This window comes from Anticarsia gemmatalis, chromosome 23 (genome assembly GCF_050436995.1).
Source record: "Anticarsia gemmatalis isolate Benzon Research Colony breed Stoneville strain chromosome 23, ilAntGemm2 primary, whole genome shotgun sequence".
Taxonomy (NCBI): domain Eukaryota; kingdom Metazoa; phylum Arthropoda; class Insecta; order Lepidoptera; family Erebidae; genus Anticarsia; species Anticarsia gemmatalis.
Window position 1 is genome coordinate 9,646,167 of NC_134767.1, and position 19,939 is coordinate 9,666,105.

Here is a 19,939-nt window from a genome sequence, read left to right on the forward strand (position 1 = left end):
GGAGTTGTGAAGAAATGAGGTTGGTGGTGATAGGTTTGATTCCCTGAAGTCTTTTTATATTTTTACTAGCTGAGCCGCGCAACTTCACTTGCGTCACATAAGAGAGAATGGGTCATAATTTTCCCCGTTTTTGTAACATTTAGCGTGATAATATATAGCCTTCCTCGATAAATAGGCTATTTTACACTGAGGGATTTTTTCTAATCGGGCCAGTAGTACCTGAGATTAGTGCGTTCAAACAAACACACTTTAACAAACTCTTCAGCTTTATAATATTAGTATTGATATACCAGTGAAATATAAAACCTGGTGTTTTCAAAAAACCTTTTTCAACAATTATTTCTTCATTCCACTAATTCTTGCCCCGCTCACAGCATGCAACAGTACCATAAAGCACCATGACAGTGTGCAATCATTGATGAAGTACGACGTGACGCAAGTCCTATAGAGATTGTATCGCAATGACTAGTGATGAAACTATTGTCTACTACGCTTGGGGAGCTGTGAAGAAATTAGGTTTGAGGTGTTAGGTTTGATTCTATGAGGTCTTTTTATCCATACTAATATTATAAATGCGAAAGTAACTCTGTCTGTCTGTCTGTTACTCAATCACGCCTAAAGTACAGAACCAATTTGCTTGAAATTTGGTATGGAGATATTTTGATACCCGAGAAAGGACATATGCTACTTTTTACCCCGAAAAATTGACGCATTTTCATGGGAAAATTCAGGTGGCGGACGAAGACGCGGGTAAAAGCTAGTAATTTTATAATAAAGACAGTTTTAATAAAGCACCGTTAAAGTTAAGTGTTTAAGTCTTTGGGCATGCAAAGTCCCCAACCCGCACTTGACCAGCGTGGTGAACTCACGGCCTAACCCGTCCTTCTTTAGGGGGGAGAGCCTTGTCCAGTAGTGGGAAAGTCATGGGCTATTGTGCATGCAAAGGACTATGGGCGGAATCGTCCCCACCCATCAACAAAAATGAAATGTAGCTCAATTGATATATCTTGGCAAGACGATATTTTTATACTATGGCGACATTGCCCAAATGCATGGGGTTCTCATAGTATCTTACGTTTAAACAAATATCTCGTTAACGTATTATTGACGACTAATTCGAAATTATTGCTCATTTATTTATTAATTAGTGCACAGCGGCGGACGCCGCATGCACATAAAGATAGCTGGGTACAAAATAACCCCCTCCCCCCGCTCTCCAACCCACGATTTTAGATCTGATCAGATTTTAATCTGCCAGCGCATCTGTTAGACAGCATTATAATTGGCCATAGTTAAACGGAAACGATCCAACCCACATAGACGTAGTTTCGAGATATTTAACTTTTAAGTTCAGATCACTTTAACTTTGGGACTAACTCAGGACTATAACTTCATGGTGGGTTTGAATTTTACTTGGATTGTTTTCGTGATATTAAAATTTTAACTTCAAGGAGTGTTTTGGTATACATAACTCATTTTACCCATGGTGTGGGATGGATCCTTTCCGTTTAACTATGGCCAATTGACGAGTAAAAATAATTATTGAAATATGAAATCAATAACATGTATTAACCATATAATGGAAATGATATAAGTATATACATATGAGTGCCTCTGTGGCGCGGTCGGTAGTATATGCGACTGCGGTGCGAGAGGTCTCGGGTTCGAATCCTGGGTCGGGCCAAACAGTCTTTTCTGAGATTTTCTGTTAAGAATTTCCTAGAGATTGCCCGGAGTTAGGAAGTTGAGGTCGAAGACCTCCGTGTCTCGGAGAGCACGTAAAGCCGTCGGTCCTGCGCCTGACCTCTCACTGGTCGTGTCGGTTATCCGTCCCACCAAACTATGAGAGTGATGGAATAGAGAGTGTACCTGTGTATTGTGCACACACTTGGACACTATAAACAAAGTCCGGCACAGATGGCCAGTTTCAATGAAACTGACCGCCGTAGCCGTATATCGGCTAGGAGGACATTATTATACATATGAGTTAGTACTGTAATATAACAATAATGTTAAAATAACTTACAAATGTAAAATAAAAATATACGTAATACGTATAAATTGTTTTTTTTTTAAATATATATTCCCACTGATTTATCAAAAACAAAGGATTTTAATTAAATAGGGGGCACTTTATGAACACGTTGGTATCAGTTCCATGTTTGTTGGTAGGTGGGGACGGAGCCCATACATTTTTGCCCATAGTCCTTTGTTTGATATTACTTATCACGGTAAAACAACTGTAATCTAGAATAAGAGACATAGGGCATTTTAAATCTTCATTCTTTTATATCTGGAAATGTAGGCAAAGATCATCAAAGGTGTTGTTTTGCCATTTAAAATGTGAGTTCTATGTAATAGGGGGCAAACCATAGACACCTAACTTCAGACTAATACTAAGAAATATCCTTAAAATCTAATATGTATATAAAATTCTCGCGTCACAGTTTTCGTTGCCATACTCCTCTGAAACGGCTTGACCGATGTTGATAAAATTTTTTTGCTTATCCGGTATCTATGAGAATCGGCCAACATCTATTTTTCATACCCCTAAGCGACACATTTATTTTTATTTATATGGCAAAACAACGTTGGTCGGGTCAGCTAGTTACCTATAAATTAGAAAAGTCAATTATCTTTGCCGCACGGGGAGTTAAACCCAAGATTACAATAAACCGGCTTTTTCATTCAAAAAACTATGTTTTGTCGAAATATAACAAAACTGCATTGAAATCACAACAATATAACAAAATATAACATTGAAATGTATTCGATGCTATTTATGTAACGACCTCGCCGGTGACCTTGACTTTGTAGTTACTAATATATAACGTAACAATAACATACCGGGTTTTTATATAGCACTAGCTGACCCGCGCAACTTCGCTTGCGTCACTTAAGAGAGAATGGTTGAAGTTTTTCCCCGTTTTTGTAACATTTTTTCCTGGTACTCTGCTCCTATAAGTCGTAGCGTAATGATATATAGCCTATAGCCTTCCTCGATAAATGGGCTATCTAAGACTGAAAGAATTTTTCAAATCGGACCAGTAGTTCCTGAGATTAGCGCGTTCAAACAAACAAACAAACAAACAAACAAACAAACAAACAAACAAACAAACTCTTCAGCTTTATTATATTAGTATAGTATATTATATTAGTATAGATTGTTATATATTATATAAACGACATAGTATGTATTTGGCAGTCTTAGTTTAGTATCTTATATATTTATTTAAAAGTGTATAAGTATCAAATATATATGTTTATGACAGGACTGCCCCTACTGTAGTGTAAACGACTGTTAATTAAAAAACCTGGGGTTCAAATCCCGGGTCGGGCAATAATTTTGGAATCAATCCGCAATATTAGTAGTTAATAGTTTCAATAAGTCCTATCATAGAACTAACAACACAACCTTACGGGGTGTCTTTTCGGCCCTTTTTTGTTTACTTACTTCAACAATATCGACCAAATCTATTGCATTATATTTGAAGAGTTCTTGTAAGTAGACTATTAAGATAATGAATTACACATATTTACAAGAACCAATTTTAGAGAGTTTTGTAAAATCAGTTCCCAGTATAAAAAAGTCGTAAGTCACTGCACACTCTATGAATCTTACGCCTTTCTACCACTATATTAAACGTTATCATACCTACACTAGCTATAACAACTTTTGTTAGTAAACGCCTGGGTGATTCATAGCAGTTTTCTCTTACTTTCTTACTAGATTTACTAGTAATAGTGGCGCCTAGGCCAGATTGAGGATGTATAAATAGATTGCCGGGGTTAAGTAACGGTGAGAAGGCTTAGTACTTGATGGGTGAGCTTGAACATAATAGTGGTAGTTCTTAAAAAGGAATATTGAATATTCCGGAAATACTTACAATAACGTTTACAAAAAAATCATCAGTGTTTGCACTACACAGAAATCGAACCCACGACTCTCGCATTCAATAGAGACGTTGGACTTCCGAAAGCATTATTTAAACACAATGACATGATATTAAAGTGTATTTGACTGGTCACAAGTTTGATTCCCAGAACGGGAATGTAAGTAAACTATAAGGCTTTTTCTGATTTAAAGCGTGTCCAATATCTTCACCCCCTATAAAGTGGAATAATATTATTAATGGCAAACGCGGTTATATTTCGCTAATCTGTCTGTACCTTCGACTAAAACACACGTGATGTTATGTATTTATGAAAATTGTATTCGTTTTAATTAAAATCATGTTTGATATAAATGTAAAGTCGATGTAAATTAAACTCTATCTAAACTCTAGATAAAACCTTCGTTAAGTAATCTAACCTCACAATAAACACGACAGTTAAATTAACACATTTATTACTTTGAACTAACTACATCCGACGTAGATTTATTCACTGTAACCTGCACTATTATACAAACATACATACATACGTACATACATACATACATACATACATACATACATACATACATACATAATGATAGACTTACATGAAACTCTTTTATGACAAACGAAACAGCAAAACTTGTCCATAAAGGCTTTATTTCAAAGAAAATACGACCTTATTTTGTATGCAATAAAAACTACTAGAATAGCATATAATTTTTCCAAATATTTGATATGTGAAATTGTGTTTGTTTGTCCATCTTTCATGTGAAAAAACTGAGCCGACTCGAAAATTATTTAGCAGTGTTTTCATGATTCAGAAATAAGCTTGGTTACAAAAAAATCAAGACCGAAGTGGTTGAAATCTAAATCGAAAATCAAAAAAGATTTCTCAGTTGGAGCCACGGGAGTTAGCTAGTTACTATGTATAACAAGACCCAAACAAACCATCAAATTAAAGAAAAATAGACCTTATTACAAAACCCCTAGAAGTTATTCCAACTGCACTAACTGTGTAATGTTGACAATCAATAATCAATGTTTAAATTGTTAGTATCAAGCGAATTTGTACCTTATGTGGATAGCTATAAGGCAGTTTGCGACTGTATAATGTGAGTTTGTAGTATGGTCTAGACTTAATAAGATCACTTTACTAAGATATAAGGTGTAATAACCATTTATAAAATTATGTATAGAGATCAAGCTTAAATGGTGGCTTGTTTAAATAATTATTTTATGCTATAAAAAAATGTTTCTTGCCATAACTGCCTGTTCGCGATTCACCAAAAATTTATCAGATTTTCCTCCGGTTTTTACATATAGATAGTGTTTATAGATGAAAATTTTTGAGTAAAGTTTTAGTGTATAATTTATTTAGGTATTGTAAAAAATAGTTGTATATTTTTGTCTCGGGGCGAAGTCGAAGTGGCCCGGTGGCAGTTATAAAATAATACTGCAAAAAATAATGGCAAAAGATATACGTAGATGTAAATATTCAGTGCCAAAACCGGAAATTGAACCAAGGACCTCAAGATCAGCTGATAAATAAGAGATTACCAATTTACCCAATAATGTATAATTATTCATGTATTATGTAAATGTAAGTATATTTCCTACGTATTGGCGAAAAAACATAAATGCAACTTGCGTATGCGACTATGGTACAAAGGTCTTTGGTTCGACTCTCGGATCAGGCAAAGTTTTATAGATCTTTTCTAAATTAGATTAAAACATTTCTAAATAGTAAGACGAGCTTGATAACGCGCCTGGTATATGACAACTAGCTGACCCGCGCAACTTCGCTTGCGTCACATAAGAGAGAATGGGTCAAAATTGTCCCCGTTTTTGTAACATTTTTCACTCTGCTCCTATTGGTAGTAGCGTGATGATATATATTGGCCTATAACCTTCCTCGATAAATGGACTATCTAACACTGAAATATTTTTTCAAATCGGACCAGTAGTTCCTGAGATTAGCGCGTTCAAACAAACAAACAAACAAACAAACTCTTCAGCTTTATAATATTAGTATAGATAAGCTGACAAGGGGACTGATATTGTACAATTACAAAAAAAATATTTTGCATGCATGAAGATGTTTGCTACTTGCTACTTTTTCACTCGAAAAACTTTCAACGGTATCGCAGAATCAATTCATTGTCATTTATATAAGCTTGACCCCTATACAATATACGATCAGTATCAGTGTAAAGTATAATCTATCTATTAATTATCGACGGCAGGCATTACGGCTCTAGGCTGTCACATATAGGCCACGCTCTAGTTTTCAATAAGGCTATGTCCATGTATGTATGTTTGTATGCGCTTGATCATTTATAGGTTTTTTTGCCAATCACAGCTTGTTTTGCCTTTACAGACAATATAATAAGAGTAAAGTGTATCGTGTTATGGAAATCTATTTCAATCAGCGGTTAGACTTAGGTCTCACTAAACCTTGTATGCCTGATTTCTTAGTTAGATAATATTTGTTTAAGAAAATTCTTCAGTAATAGTTCTTGAAGAAATGCAGAGTCGTAGGCGCTTGTAGCCCGTTGCACTCACTAGTTGGTAAAACGATCTGTGGGTTAAGCAACCCTTGACGCGGTCATTCCATAGATCAGTGACCGTATAGTGGTATTTGAACTGAGCCTCTCCGTGTTTTGGAGGCCCGTAAAAAGTCGGTCCCCGTTGTTATCTACTACGATAGCAAGCGTTAAACCACGTCAAAGGCCTTCGGGCGGCTTGAACAACTTTGACACTAGGTTGACCACTAACCATACGATGAAGAAGAAGAAAATCATCTCATACATATGTCGAAATAATTTACAAGTTTGTCAATACAGCTGAAGTATGCAGATACAAACAAATTCTTACGGAAATTGATAACGATATACTAATCCGCGGTTGTTGTCTACTTATTGCACTTCAAATTAAAATTAGAATAATTCTAATAGCAGCGGGATTTAAATGACATGCCTGATAAATAGCGAAAAGGTCGTCTCTTATTACTTACATGGGATCTTAGAACATTGTAAACGACGAAACGTGGGTGTTTTCACACAGCTAAATACAGGAAGTTTTGTATGATTCTTGGTGGCATACGACTTACCTATTTCGCCACACGCAGCGTCAAAAATAACATCATATTTCCGCCGCCATCGCTTCAAAAACAACAAAAATATTTTAATTGCAGCCATTTTTGTATAGCAACAACAATTACAAATAATTAATAACTATTAAATTATAAAAGAAGCGGCCATTTATTTCTTAAAAGGTAAACAAATTGTGAAGATGGGCATTAAATAATTAAGGAAAGGCCTACAGTTACGATTGGTCAATAATTTTTGGGTAAATTATTTTGAAGACGTTGGTGGTCAATCTAGCAGTAAATTTATACAAGATTAAGCGTTACTTTTTTACTTTTCTCAAAACAGAGGCGAGGAAACGCTGTACACATGATTTGATTATGAATTTGATGACATCTAACTAACAAATCGTTGTTTTAAAACAAAAGGCCCACAAAACATTTTTTTTAAATCATTTTCATTATAAAAAAATACATTTTATCGGGTTTTTACAAAAGATTCATTGATTATTTATTGCTTCTATTGCGGAATTGTTGGAGTCTTTTTAAAACATAACGACATACCCGATAAAATGTTATTGTTACTGTTAAAGGTAAAATAAATAAATATTTTATTTACAATAAAAAGGCATTCAGATTTTTTTATTTGTGACCCGTTTGTTTTAAATCAGCTAAACATTATAGAAACAACATTAGCTAAATCTCAATTCCCATCGTTCCCCAAGGTCTTATCAATGAGTAGATAATCTCACGGCTATCAGTACCGTAGGCCTCGTATTGCAATAATTACTAACGATACGGCTCGTTCACTATAAATCACCTTTATTACTATCATACTGTCATAGTCAGCTGACTGATCACGTGGATACAACTAGATGAGAATTATAGCTTCTAGCTCTATGAAATTTCGGTATTCGCAGTATTATCGGAGCCATAATGTCTCCCACTGGCTCAACTGACATACTATAATTATTACATTACAAACAATACGATATTTAAGACTATTTCAAACATTTTGTAAGAAGTTTATGAAATAAAGGATATTTTTCATTTGAATTTGAATTACCTCTTAGTAGTAGGTACCCTTATGGGGCAAGTGACCTCTGCGGCACCGCGGGGCTAATTGTTAGGTTATACAACCTACAACATTCGGAGAATTTTCTTTTTTAGACCTTACATTTTGTTAGACATTACTATGCTATCTACGCTGACGAAGTTGGGTTCAACAATACCTTCACCACGGTAGATGTCAAATCGATATGTCATCAAATGAAGTGGTAAACTATAGATATGTTAAGTAAATTATTTTACGTAAAAGCAAGTAAAACTTGGCTTTGAGTAGTTAATTTCATTTACGTGTTATTTAACTGCTTGGTTACCAAAAGTCATAACTCATTCATTTCGATGTATTTTTTCATAAATTGTATACATGTTATGATCATTTCAGTTACATGACAATTGCAATTCCCTACAAACGAAGCCACGTGCATCCCCAAGCTATTAAGAAACAAATTAATGAACCAGTCAGCTGACATTAGCATCACATGACAGTAATTGTCACAGACAGATCAATCTCACGACCTTGAGTGTGACATGCGATGATATATAACATTATATACTTACTTATGTAACATAGAATTATCTGTCAAATAATATCTATATCTTATTGTCATACAGATATATTTGAGAAGTATAAGATAATACTGTTTTTGTGTAATCGAAGAGCTCGTGGCTAAGTGTATCGATCTCTCAGGTTAAGCTACGCTTGCCCAGGTTGTTCTGTGGTTGGATGACCATCTTATACATATCGAGTTCCTCCGTGTTGCGGAAGGCACATTAAATTGTGGGTCCCGGCTGTCATTGTAAAAGATCTTTGATAGCCGTTACCAATAGTCAGAATTGTTTTACATTGAGCGACTGCCTTTCGGACCTCCACAACCCAGTTACTTGGGTTATAACAAGGTCTTCGAAAACGACAGCCAGGACCTACAATTTAACGTGCCTTCCGAAACACGGAGGAACTCGTTATGCTATTGTATAAGATGACCCATCCACGGAACAAACTTGGCAAGCGTAGCCTAACCTCAGAGATAGATCCGCGCGGCTATTGTTAAATACTCGAGCTCCTCATTACATCTAAATATTTAATTCAACAGAACACTCATTAAGCAAGAAACAATCCTATCTAGTCCACAATGTAATCTTATTACTTCATTACACACAATTAGTATGCGGCAGACTATCTGCCCATCATTGTCATTCAACAAACGTAGCGTAACGTTTGTTACAAATTATTTCGCCAATGTACGACGATGTACTCTTTTGTATGTATGTATGTATGGTTTGTTTTGATATTTGGTAGTACATTATCATAAAAGTCAAGGTTAAGGATTGTTTGGGAGGTTCGTCCTTGGATGGGTGATCTTTATGAATGTGTTTCCCGTGTTACAATTATACGTTAGAACCTATTTTAAACTGAAATACGTAGGTTTATAAGAAATTATTGTAATTCAGCATCAGAATTTGAATCAGTTTTGCAAATACTATTAATTGTTAACATAGGAAAAGAAAGTACTGATAGATTAAGTTACATACCTACTATAATGCTTCGCTGAATTAAGTGCATCTTTGTCTGCTATACAGGGTGTAAACGACGGTTAACCGAAAACTTCAGTGTTAATTTTGTGACACTACATGCGCGAAATTTACTTTTTTTTTTTTTTTTTTTTTTTTTTAACCATTCAACCATTTTATTCGTTTAAATTTAAAGAATAAACGAATTCTTCATAATTTTCCAAAAATTTATGAAATGCAAATTTTATTATGCACCTAATCTAAATCTGTTACTATTTGAGAGACTACTCAGTGCAATTCTGTATAAAATTAAAAAGATCTAGATTCTTCTTCCCAATCAAAAGAGGCTCACCGGTCGGTAAACGATCTGTGGGTTAAGCAACCATTGGCGCGGTCATTCCATAGATGGGTGACCGCATAGTGGTATTCGAACTGGGCGTCTCCGTGCTTCGGAGGGCACGTCAAAAGTCGGTCCCGGTTGTTGTCTACTAAGATAACAGGCGTTAAGCCACGTCAAAGGCATCCCGGGCGGCTTGAACAACTTTGACACTAGGTTGACCACTAACCATACGACAAACAAACAAACAAACAACAATCAAAAATTCGATAATTTCACTTAATTCTCTCTTCATCAACAAAAGAAACTATTACAAGTATCAGGAAACAAGCTGTTATTTAGCTATTTAGCTATTAGTAGAATTACTAGTAGTTAGTAGTGTTAGGAAGGAAACAGGCGATTAATGGTCGTTTCTTTGTTCTCTCACTTCCGTAGGGCTCGGCCTTCGGGTTTGTGTGAACTGAATATTATAGACAAGAGGCCGCCCGCGACTTCGTCCGCGTGGAAACCCTTCCAGTGTAAATCCCGATCCTTCGGGAATTCCGGAAAGTAGCCTATGTGTTATTTTGGGTCTCAAATTGCATTCGGTTCAGTAGTATTTGCGTGAAAGAATAACAAACATCCATACATACTCACAAACTTTCGCATTTATAATGTTAGTAGGATAGTAGGATTTACTTAACACCTGAGAAACGCATTTCAAATACCATCAACAGTCGAGTAACTATAGAAAAAAGCCAGCCAAGTGAGTCGAACTCGTGCACGAAGGGTTCCATAATATCAAAAAAATAAGAAAAAAAACCTTTTTTCAATGGGGGGGAACCCCCTAAATATGATTTTTAATATTTTTTATACATAAAACCTATGTGCAAATTTCACCTTCATATTAAGGTTTTATGTAATGAAATACGGATAGACAGACAGACGGACAACACAGTCGTGATATTATGTATGCATGTAAAAATAAGTTAATATTAAAGTACATTACTTACCCCCGGTTTCTGAGGTACATTAAGCGGTAGTTTATCTATTCAATAGCGTTAAAACTCATATAAAAAACGCTATTGAATAGATAAACTACCGCTAAATGCACTCAGAAACCGGGGTTTAAATCGTTATTTAAGTACAAGCCGTAGTTAATATTGCCAACCTTTTACCTTAAAGTGAAAGTATTAGAAAGTAAACATTGGCTGCATCGATACTGAATAACATAGTAAATTGTACACTTGAGTAATAGTATAGTGCAGACTATGGGTTCGATGTCCAGTCGTTACCGTTTTTTTGACTATGTCTATTATAGAGCAGTGACAATAATGTGGACTCAGATTGGATTCCCGAGTCGTGCTAAAGGGCTTTACGGTTTATTTTCGGATATTTACTTCTATCAATAAAAGTTTAAAATGTTTAGTTACATACTGGATATCTGACGTGAGGTTTCAGATTCGATTCCAGAAATTTAGACATGAGCGTCGAGAGAGATGAATCAATGAATTATTAAGAAAGGGGATTACTTACCCCCGGTCTCTAAGTACATTTAGCGGTAGTTTATCTATTCAATACCGTATTTTTGTATGAGTTTTAACGCTATTTAATAGCGTTCAATAGATAAACTGCAGCTGAATGTACCACAGAAACCGAGGGTTAGGTATACTTAAAAACTTATTCTCTTGACAATAGAGACCAGAGTCTAAATTTATTTCTTAAACTATTTTTTTTGTTACACCAGGCTTCAATTCACTCAAGTTTATTGTTAAGCGAAGTATAGCAAATCAAAGTGTAAAACAATAAACTTATTTATGACAATAAAACAATATATTTGCATTGGAAAGTGTCCACGATACAGGAAGCCAATATCCTCAAGCACTTGTAAATGTCGAGGGAATTACTGTTTTATTGACAACTTGATAGCCAATAAGGTATTTTATTTTTATTACTATGTTATATCTGAAGGTAAAAGGTAGTAAAGGTATATAGACACATTTCACTATTTATAATGCACTTCGAGATGACCTATACAAATCTAGTCACGTACAATTTAGATAAAAAAAATGTTTTGATAAAATCTTGTTTTGTCTGTTTTCGCGTTCACATCTTAAACTATCTCAATCCTGAATTCCATGAAAAACAATCAAGTGGTTAAGCCGTAAAATCGAAACATACAGACAGACAACCATCTGCCTAACAGTTTTTATAAGTGTTAAATTAAATAAATGGCCATATTACTTAACTTTGTACAATTTAATATTTTAGTAAAAAGCCTAAAAGGTTTATGGCAACCCGAGAATAAAACCCTTGAAATAAAAAACCTTTTAATTGGGAATAACACACACCACATGGCTTCGAAAACCAAAACAATCCAAAAATATGAATCATGTCAAATTACTCTAAATTGCAATTAACGTACGAATACAAGTTATAATTAGTATAAACAGGTGTTTTAACGTTTAATATAAAATAAATATTTACCTCAAATTGTAAACACGCGCAAATCCTCAGGTATCATGTTATTATCACAACTTATCACTGATTCGTTGTTAATATCACTTAATTACATATTTTATCACTTAAAAAATGCGCTTATCACTTCAAACAATACTAATTTATCACTCAAAAATGCACTTACACTGAGAATCCTGGATTATCACACAGAATACTTTGTTCGCCGGGAAATCTTTTCATGTGAACGAAATCGCGGATAGAACCTAGTAGTATTATAATCTCTCTTTAGTCGTCGTAAACACTGGAACAAAAAAAAACACTCCAATCTTTATAACAAGAAATTGTTCCTTGTTTGTTTTAATTTCAAAAATATTTGGTTTATTTTCAAATAGTAAAATATTTTTTTATTGTATTTTCACTCAGTGTTATAATATATCGGCATAAAATAATAAAAAGTTGAGGGTGGATGTATATTTGCTACTCTCTCATACAAAAACTACACAACAAATTTTGATAAAATTTGGCACACATACAGTTTAAAACCTGTACTAACACACACAATACTTTTTATTCCGAAAATACTTTCGACACGATTTTTTTCCGAACAATACTTTTAAGTAATTTTTGTAATTTTATTTCGTCGTCCGTATAGCGCGCCGTCAGAACGGTTACTAAAGCATTTTGTCGTAACACGGTGTGTTACTTTCCTGAGAAGCACTTATTTAATTAAGCGTAATGTTATATTGTGTTATTTAATTATTATTGTTATAAATATAGGTTATTTGGTACAGTTGCAATAGGTACTGTTGAAAGAACTAAGTTCTATATCTATCTGGGTTGAGTCATTTGGTGAAATAAATAGAATAGGTAATGTATTTCATTGGTGATAATGTAAGGAAATTTAAAAAAAAATGTTTGTATTGTGATAGGTACTAACTATTCAATTGACTTTCTCTGTGGTCTGGACGGAAGTATATATATATATATATATATATATATATATATATATAGATCTGGACGGAAGTATATAAGACTGAATATCAGGATATCTCCTCTGCAATCGCCCCCTATCACAAAGGGCTAACATTGTTAACTAGTTAACGGCGAATCGTGGGTATATTTCATAAATAAATAAAATAAATTTAACCCATTACTGTCCCACTGCTGGGCAAGGGTCTCCTCCCGAAATGAGGAAGGGGTTAGGCCTTGAGTCCACCACGCTGGCCAAGTGCGGGTTGGGGACTTTGCATGCCCTCAATAAATGTATTAAACAAATTTAGGCATGCAAGGTTTCCTCGCGATGTTTTCCTTCACCGTTAGAGCATGTGATAATTATTTCTAATACACACATAACTTCGAAAAGTCATTGGTGTGTTGCCTCGGGTTCGAACCTGCGACCACTTGCGTGGGAGGTGTCAACTTATACCACTCGGCTATCACTGCGGCTATAAAATGTGTGTTCACGTTAATCACTTAATTTAAGTTTAATAGTATTTCATATCGCTCTACCTTCACGTTTGGCGATGACAGCCGATGAGTATGTATGTACTATAAACTGATTTACATGGATCATACCTTTGCAAAAGATTCCATTAAGTTTATACATATTATACGTTACAATACTTTATTATGAAAACTCGTTATTTTTATGTTTTAAAAACCTTTTATACTTCAAGGAGCAAGTTAATAAAGTTCAAATCAATATGTTTGCTATTTTACGAGTACTCTTAAAAGATTGGTTCGAGAGTGAAATGTCAAGAGTGCGAGTACATAAGTAAGGTATTGAAAACCATATTGATGGTAGTAAGGACAGGTCATCCTGATTATTTAAACTTATGAATTCACGTGGTTCTGTTTGCATATAAATCAACTTTATTTTTAATAGTTGTGGATTCGACCAGCACTTACCACTATGGCTAGGTTCTGAGGCAAATATAGCGGTAGTTTATTTATTCAAACTGCCGTGTTTATACGATATTAAACGCAATTGAATAGATAAACTACCAATAACTAAATGTACCTTAGAAACCAGGGGTAAGTGCACATAGTAAGTATAATCATTGGATTGTAGTTGAAAAATCGTCGAGGCGATCAAAAAGATTGGCCAGGCATTACCAGCTCTTCTCATTGGCACTACCTTCCGAACTGGCGTTAAGTTCACCTACTTTATTTTACCATCGAAATTATCTGTACTTGACAGGTTACATGGTTTAAGTTCGGCCATTTTCATAGTGAACGAATTAGTGATTTCTGTTTAAAAATATATGGATCTGGATAATTTTCGTCAGTGCTTTAACGTGTCTGCCTGGCCCTGTATATTTAAAAGTAACATTTACAAGTGTTTATTTCTAATATCTACAATATAACTTCTTGTTTAGCATCAAAGACAATCATTCGTTCCGCTATTATGTTCAACCTTCGCGGTTTGCGAATGAGCCATGAGTGAACTATTCACATTGAACGTTGAATGTTATCGAACAAAAACTGAGGAGTGACCACAAATTGTAGGTGAAACTTATTTCTTTATAGGATAATGATTGTCTACTGTAGTAAATCTTAAAGTTTCTACGGAAATGCTACGTTAAAATCAATCAGTATCCTTCGGTAAGACTGGTTGTCATACTTTTAAGTTTCTGACTGCTGGTAACGACCGTCAAAGATGTTTGAAAATAACAGCCGGGACCCACAATTTTGCGTGCCTTCCGAAAACACGGATTTTTTCATTTGTCGTATGGTCAGTGGTCAACCTAGTGTCAAAGTCGTTCAAGCCGCCCAAGAGGCCTTTGACGTGGCTTAACGACTGTTATCTTAATTGACAACAACCGGGACCGACATTTAACGTGCCCTCCGAAGCACGGAGACGCCCAGTTCAAATACCACTATGCGGTCACCCATCTATGGAATGACCGCGCCAATGGTTGCTTAACCCACAGATCGTTTACCGACCAGTGAGCGCAACTGGCTATGGGCGCCTCAAACACGAAAACACGGAGAAACTCGTTATGTATAAGATACAACCTCAGCAAGCGTAGCTTAACCTCAGAGATCCATCCGCGCGGCTGTTGTTGACTTTAGCCAAATAAGTATAGTAATAAATAATAATTCAAAGAGACAATTAAAATTCTTAACCAAATTAGTGTTCACTCTACTAACCGAGACATTATTTTGGCAAAAAATATAGCAAATTGATTTGTCACTGATTCTAAGACGGTGCCGTTTGTTATAACAGCCGTGACGTTTTGCTACTGAAATAAAACTTTTTTTTTTGACAAGTAGGAGGGAACTTGGTTGATCTTTACAACCGAATGCCTGCCTGAAATGTTGAGGGGAAATAAGGGTAAAGTCAAAGTCAGTCAAACAAGTATTTGAAATCGTCATAGTATTTTTAATATATCACCGTTTCGGAAAAACTGTTGCTGATCAGATGAAATGAAAAGAAACTGCTGTGAGTTTCTGCAACAGCAAGCAGTAGAAATTCGGGTTTTTAGTATAGAAATTTTGGATATAGGTTTACCTGGGGAAGTTTTTAGTCAGGCAGGCGACTGGCTATAAAAACATGAGGCCAATGCTTCGACGGCATGTTTTGTTGATAAGGAATACATACCGATACCATACATCCGAACCTACATAAAATGGAATAAGGACAGACAAAAAATAATTTTGTATATAGGTAGGAACGAGACGTTGGAACACTGCAGCTTTGAGGAAGGAGTTCGTGAAGGCTGCAGCTGTGGCTCGGGTAGGTTTTGATCGCATGCCCTGAATGGCTTTACTCTATCATCGGCAATACTCATAGGTAGAGATATCTCTGACCTAACAAAAAGTAGATAAAAATAAATGTTATCGATGTTATTTATTAAATCAGTTATAACCCGACAGACACACGTTGATTGCGTTTGTCGACGGATGTGTTTGAGCGAGCGTCCTTCGTAACTTGACGGAGTTACATAACGATTCGACAGTTAATTGGTGCATGTGTTAATGGTAAAGTCACACTTTGGATATTACTCATTCTAACTAGACTATTTTTACTCTTCTAAAAAAATTTGAATATTTTTGCATCGATTTTAAGTTTCTATATCCATCGTTCACTTTTGCTTATTTATGTAAATTTGAGCTGAGTTGTTATTAAACAAAATGCAACCCTCATGAAACTCTCTTATGGCCTCTGTGTGATAAAGTTTCCATTATTTTGAACAAGTTATTTTTCTATTAATAATTGAAAGAACTACTTAAATAACGATACAGTCATACATTGATATTTGACTGTATCTGTACTAAATTCTGAAGGTTAAATTCAGTACGTTAATCAAAACCTCAGCAAGTACAAAGTTTACGAATATTCCTAGCCATTTTACCAAACGTCCAAACTGTCGTTTTAACCACAACAAACTAGAAGCACGTTAACCGAAGGTGACAACTGTCAATAAAGATTAAATACAAGCGAAGGTGTTCGGTGCAATCTGACGTTTCCTACATGATTATCTAGAGCAATCACTTGTATGTTAGTGATGCACACGATATATCGATCTTTTAAAGCATTTTGCCTTTTTTAATATACAAACATTTATATTTTTATAACTTTTAAACTCTCGCGTTGCATGTTTAATGTATAATAGAATACGGGAATTAACGCGAACACGCATTTTACCTTAAAATGCCTAACGTTTCGTCGCATTTCGTCATTTATGTTTTTGACAAAAAATGGCTTTTTAGAATCAAATAATGATGTAAATTAGTATATCAGCAGTATAATTTTTTTGATCATTTTTTATATTAAGGTACTAAATAAATAAAAGGCCATTATGTTATAAGCGCTAGTGTGTACGATTATATTGATGACGAGGTCTCGCTTTCGATACCCGGGTCGGAAACTGCTATTGAGATTTTAAAATGTACTTTTGAATACTTTGAACTAATTTGCCAATGGTCTTTGGTAACGAGTATTAGATGTAAGCAACGCTTTAAAGTATATAAAACGGGGTAAACTATCATGACAAAGGTAACTTAACTTGACATTTTTTAATAGATCTTAACCATCCGAGTTGTTTCAAAAGTAAAAAAAAATATATTTGGTTACATATTCATTCAAACCAATTACTAAGTATTTAAAAAAAAAACGATTATAGATATTTTGTAACTGATATCTCGATTTAGCGATGTTTTTCATTACGATATCGATATAACATCACTAGTGTCAACAACGTTTGCCGGTGACGTATGACGTTATAATTGGATTATAATTGGATGTTAGAGGGACGAAGGCGGGCGGAGGGGAGGGGTGCGTCGTCGGCAAATGTTATTGGGACAGCTACGTGTGATTGTAGATGGATTGTTGAAGATAGAGGTAAACTAGTTAAGTGATTAAGATATTAATGTCATGTGACAGTAGTTATTATGCTCGTATATTTATTAATTTTATTAATCAATAACCAATTATTTTTAGTATTTTTATACATGTTATACCCAAAAGTGTTAGCAGCGGTATATGAAATACTCTCCTATAAAATTAAGGGGTTGAAATATCACCTAAAATATAAATTTATTAAAATATTATACAGATGTCTTGAAGACGTATTTCCGAGAGCTTAACGTAGTTTTACAATATTTTTTACCTATAAGTACATAGCATACTTTAGAACATCAAATTAATGTGTAAGTACTTATTATTCTGTGGTATTGCATATTGCATACATGCAAGCGCATTTTGGAAACGACAAAATCATTTTTGTAAAACCGATTTCACGTTCATCTAATAAGTCGTAAATTTTCGTTATAGCAATTGTATTATGCATCACATTCCTGATTTTTTCTAATGATTTTACATCCATCATATTCTTTCCTCTTACAGCCAGCTCTATAAACCATCAATCTTCCTTATAAACGTCTATCCATAAATGTGTGAACTATTTCCACCACGATGTCAATTCTTTGATAAGATCAGAATCTAACGACCGTCAAATAGCATTCTATTCAACACCAAACACAACATTACTGATACACACAATATACTAGAGTTTAGTGCAATTTTGAACCTTAATGTCTACGGCATAAGAAAGACAGTATTTTTTTTAAAGTGAATGGCTTATTTGGTATTGATCATGTATTTGATCCGATCAAAGATAATTGGTGTAAAATAGTTATGTCAATGAGAGAAACCTTCAAATAGGTTTAACGCGATTTTTATGAAAATATTCGCAAACACGCATAGACCAGGGTCTGGTGGCGAAAAATAAGGCTGTAATTATAGTGTAATATCTAGTTCAAATTTATTACGAAGGTTGCATAAATTATTACCATAACCGGGCTGCTCTCCAAGAAAAAATACAGAATATGCCACAATATTTACGAGATTAATAACCCATCTAACTTTAACAATAAACTTAAATTGAAACTTGAATAACTTGAAACAATTATAGGCGCTAGCCGCTTCGATTTCAAGACTGATATTTTACGATTTGATTTGAAATGTGGTACAGCTCCTTAAATATTTTACTAATAGAATTATTTAAATAAACCCACCCATTAAAGTTGGATGTAGTCAAAAAATTAGGGATGTGTTAATAAATAGCCCAAGAATTAGATGGTGAATTTGCATCCCTAAAAACTATTTTAAAAATCTTCAAGCTCTCTGTATTGTATCATACTATTTTAAGATACCTGATTGTAACATTATTTTCAATCCAAAGGCAATTTAAAAAAGGTCATACTCATGTAATAAATCCTTTTAACACTTCCTTTACTTCAATTATTTGTTCTATATAAGGTACTTATTAGTACGAACGAGTGTCTCTACATTAGCAATAGGATTTTTTGTTAAAATTAATCCAAGTATGTGTGATTTTATTGTGTATTGTATCTTGTTGTACGATTAGTTGATCAACATGTATTAAAGTTGATCAACTAATGAATGAAAAAGTTGACCTTTTTGTCTGAAGATCATCTTAATGAAAATAAAATAAAAATCCTTTAAAGTATATCCATACTAATATTATAAATGCGAAAGTTACTCTGTCTGTCTGTCTGTCTGCTACTTAATCACGCCTAAACTACTGAACCAATTTGCATGAAATTTTTTATGGAGATATTTTGATATCCGAAAAAGACATATCATCACGCTACGATGAAAAGGAGCAGAGCACCAGTAAAAAATGTTTACAAAAACGGGGAAAAATTTCTCCCATTGCTCTTATTGGACGCAAGCGAAGTTGCGCGGGTCAGCTAGTTTAAGATAAACGTAAGACGTAGCCATTTGAACTTCTCGGTGTGGAACCAAATAGTGTCTCTTGACTTGTTTGATTCAACCATTCTATAGTTTCCATACACAAATAAGCAAATTTTTATTTAAATTTAATAATATTTTGATGTCTAGTAAGCTGTTACAACAAGGACAGAAACACTATTCCGTTTTCATTAGCCATCAAACCACAGTTTTTGCCTAATAAGAAAAAATCTTCTTATTTTTGTAACAAATAGTATTTGTATTTAATGTGATTTGTTGCTATTGTTAATGTTTAAGGCTCTGGCTATGACGTCATTCTGATGTCTTGATACGCGTACTAGCGCCTACTGCTTTTATAATAGCATTTAATTACGAGATCAATGAAATTATATTCTCAAGAAAAC

General features: G+C 34.4%; 1 protein-coding gene across 1 annotated transcript in view; it reads right to left on the reverse strand.

Moving 5' to 3' along the window:
* Window positions 1-12,481, reverse strand: part of LOC142983214 (uncharacterized) — a 55,059-nt gene extending 42,578 nt beyond the window's left edge. The window contains exon 1 of the mRNA XM_076130112.1: window positions 12,341-12,481. The gene's annotated coding sequence lies outside the window, so the exon portion shown is untranslated. The remainder of the gene's footprint in view (window positions 1-12,340) is intronic.
* Window positions 12,482-19,939: the final 7,458 nt, after the last annotated feature.